Source organism: Ornithorhynchus anatinus, chromosome X5 (assembly GCF_004115215.2).
Source record: "Ornithorhynchus anatinus isolate Pmale09 chromosome X5, mOrnAna1.pri.v4, whole genome shotgun sequence".
NCBI classification, from domain to species: Eukaryota; Metazoa; Chordata; class Mammalia; order Monotremata; family Ornithorhynchidae; genus Ornithorhynchus; species Ornithorhynchus anatinus.
In genome coordinates this window covers 19,452,917-19,456,467 of record NC_041753.1, presented here as the reverse complement: position 1 = coordinate 19,456,467, position 3,551 = coordinate 19,452,917, and positions in this window count along the sequence as shown.

The window sequence follows — 3,551 nt, the reverse complement described above, 5'->3', positions numbered from 1 at the left end:
AGGTTGGACACAGTCCAGGTGCCACATGGGATTTACATTCTTAATCTCCATTTTAAAAGGGAGGCAATTGAGGAACAGAGAAGTTAAGTGACTCACCAAAGTTCACACTAGTAGATAAGTGTTAGGACCAGGATTAGCACCCAGGTCCTTTGCTCTATCCACTAGCCCACGTTATTTCTCCAATAGAAGAACAGTATAGTGCTCTGCACACAGTAAGCGTTAAATAAATACATTTGAATGAATAGTGCTGAAGCAGTTGCAGTAGTAGTGAGAGATTCCATTAAACCTGGAGAACCGTTGAAAGGGAAGAGAGGACTTTCTGGCACCATAATAGCAACTTTGACCATTCCCTCTGCTTAGCTGAATGAGTTACTGTGGCCTCGGATAATGAATTAAACAGTCCCCAGAAATTAGTTTGTTTGCTCGGAGTTGAAATGACAGTCCTCTTTTAGAGTGTCCAAGGCCTACTAAGTTGAATGATCCTGAAAGCATCCAGTGATTCAGATTAGAGAAACACACCAAGCTCCAATAAATATGTGAAGCTTGACTCAAACTCTCCCAACCTTCTGAATCTGCAAAATTGGGCCAGGAAATGTATAGGCTGTTTTGGTGGAGTTTTCATATTTTCTGACTTTGGTCAGGCTACGATTCCACTGGGGCCACCTCTCATGATATTCTGGCCCTTTCTCTGGTTGCAGCTGGAAACCAGAAGTGAAGAAATGAATGAAATGGAATAATAATGAAAAACAAAAGTTAACTTTTTTTTTCTATTGGAACTCATAGGCAGCTTAGTTTGACTCTTGGCCAAAGTAAGGGGATCAGTTATTCTTTCTACAAGTTTTTTTTGTTTCTACCTAATTCAGAAGAGCAGAGCCATTCTCCAATCTGGACATCTTTCATTCTAGTTTCAAGTTGTTTACTTCAAATAATTTCCTTTTAAAACTACTTCTCAACTCTAGTAAGGAAAAATACAAATGTAGTTAAAATCTAGGGCCTGGCTCCATGAAAGGACATAGCATAAGCACATGCATACTTTTGTAGAATGTAGCAAAAATATAAACCTGCTCCTTTCTGTTCAATGGTATTGTTGGTCTGATAGAATCAGCATCCACATGTTGGCTCATTAAAGACATCCATCCAGAATGAATTTGCAGATCAATACCAAACTCCTTTCAACCCCTTAAATAAAATGTATATCTGGTATACAGGGTGAAACTATTTGGCAAATTAAGTATATTTTAACTAAAAATCCTAGCCCTACCTTCTTAACTTTAGCATTTTTTTTTTAACAGAATCAAATATAGGGCATGATGTAAATGATCAGAGACAAAGTTGTCCAAGATTTTCAGTAGATTCATACTGCAACGTGTCCAGATTAGGATAATTAATACAATTCTCTCCTTTTGTTAACATACCAGAGTAAAGGTTAGTGACAAGTCAGAGAGAAGTCAGAATTTCACATTCAGGAGAATGTGAAAGAAGACCTGCTGGGTTAGACAGGAGAGTAAAAGGGTTCCACGATGCTTTGGCAGATTTTATTCTATGGAATGTCAATCAGATGAAATCCTTCAAGAAAGCAGCTGTTTATAAAGCCTACTGGTGGACTCTCTACACTGTTTAAAAGCCAAAGTCCCAGGACCTTCCAAGCAGAGGGTTGTGCCGGAGGAAAAGGGAGGCAAGACTTTCTGTGAAGCTCGGGAGGAAGGAACTCAGGTTGACCGTGGGGGTACCTGTGTTTTCCTCTGCTGTCCTAGGTTATTTTCCCAGGCCCTAGAGGAGAGGAAGCAGGAAGATGTGTTTTCCTCCACTATCCTGGCTCACTTTCCCAGGCTCCAGAGCAGGAGAATTAGGAAAACGTGTTTTCCTCAGCTGTCCTGGGTCATTTTCTGGGGCTGATCCCTGCAGCAAGGAGGAAAGATGCAATTGTTGTTACACCACCACCACTGCCGCACGCAGGGCTGGGAGAGGAGAGGGAGCCAGGCTAGGCTTTTCCCCCAGAGAAGGGGGTTCATGCTGCCAGAGATCCACCTCGAACCGGGTGGGCAGAGGAAATGAAACGTGAAGACTTGTGTTTTTCTTTTTATTTGGAAAACCAACAAAAAAAAAAAAAATAAATCTCTCAGCGTCAGCAGAAGTCTGAGGCAAGGGGTGACCCTCAGAGTGGGGAGTAGTTGCAGCCACTGGCCAGCCTCATGTGACCATGCCCATGGAGGAGATGCCAGACTGGAGACACACTATGTCATATGACTGGGTAACAGGGTGTGTCTGGGCGCAGGGGGTGGGGGAGGAGAGAAACGCAGTGCCATGTTGGACCACATAGTTCAACCACTTTGCCTCAGGATTGGTAGAGTTGATAGCCCACCCAGACAGATTCAAAAGCCAACCGAACACCTCTTATGCAAATCCCACCCCTGTCGTGGATTCAGAAACAGGATTGGTGTCTAGTCAGAAGGGCTATCCTTCCTTCTAGAGAGGTCTTAGGAGGAGATGTGATTTTAGGAGGGTTTTTAATTTGAGACAAATACTTTGGGGATTTCAAAGTATTTCCTTCGCTTGGGGATCTCAAAGTTCTTAAAATTACTGGTGATATTTTCCTTGTCCTCAAAACAACTCAGAGAGGTAGGAAATAAGAAATAATTTATTGTACTAATGAACAAATGGGGAAACTGAGTCATGGAGTCATTAAGGGATATATCCACTATTACAAAGCTAGCTAGTAGCAAATTGTGGCAAAGCTGACGAATCTAGAGTTAGAGAGGAGAGTCTGCTGGCCCCTAGCCCACTTTCTCTCTCATTTTATAACAATGATAATAACAATAATGGCATATGTTAAAAGCTTGTTATGCTGAGCGCTGAGGTAAGATGCAAGATAATCAGGTTAGATACAGTTCCTGTCCCACACTGGGCTCACAGTCTAAGGTTGGGAGAGAACAGATATATATTTAATGCCTGTTTTACAGATGAGGAAGCTCAAATGATGATGATAATAATAATAATTGTGATATTTGTTAAGTGCTTACTATGTATCGAGCACCGTACTAAGTGCTGGAGTAGATACAAGAAAATCAGGGCACACATGGGGCTCATGACCTAAGTAGAGGGGAGAACAGGTATAGAATCACCATTTTGCAAATGAGGGAACTGAGGCACGGAGAAGCTAAATGACTTGCCCAAGGTCACAACAGGTCAGTGGCAGAGCCCAGAGTAGAACCCAGGATTTCTGACCTAAGCAGAGATTTTCTGAATGGGAGTCAGAAAGTCACGGGTTCTAATCCTGACTCTGCCACTTCTCTGCTCTGTGACCTGGGGAAAGTCACTTCACTTCTCTGTGTCTCAGTTACCTCATCTGTAAAATGGGGATTGAGACTGTGAGCCCCATGTGGGACAGGGACTGTGTTCAATCCAATTTGCTTGTCCCACCCCAGCACTTAGTCCAGTACCTGGTACATAGTAGGTGCTTAAACACCACAATTATTGGAAGCAGCATGGCCTAGTGGATAGAGCATGGACCTGGGAGTCAGAAGGACCTGAGTTCTAAGCCTGGCTCCACC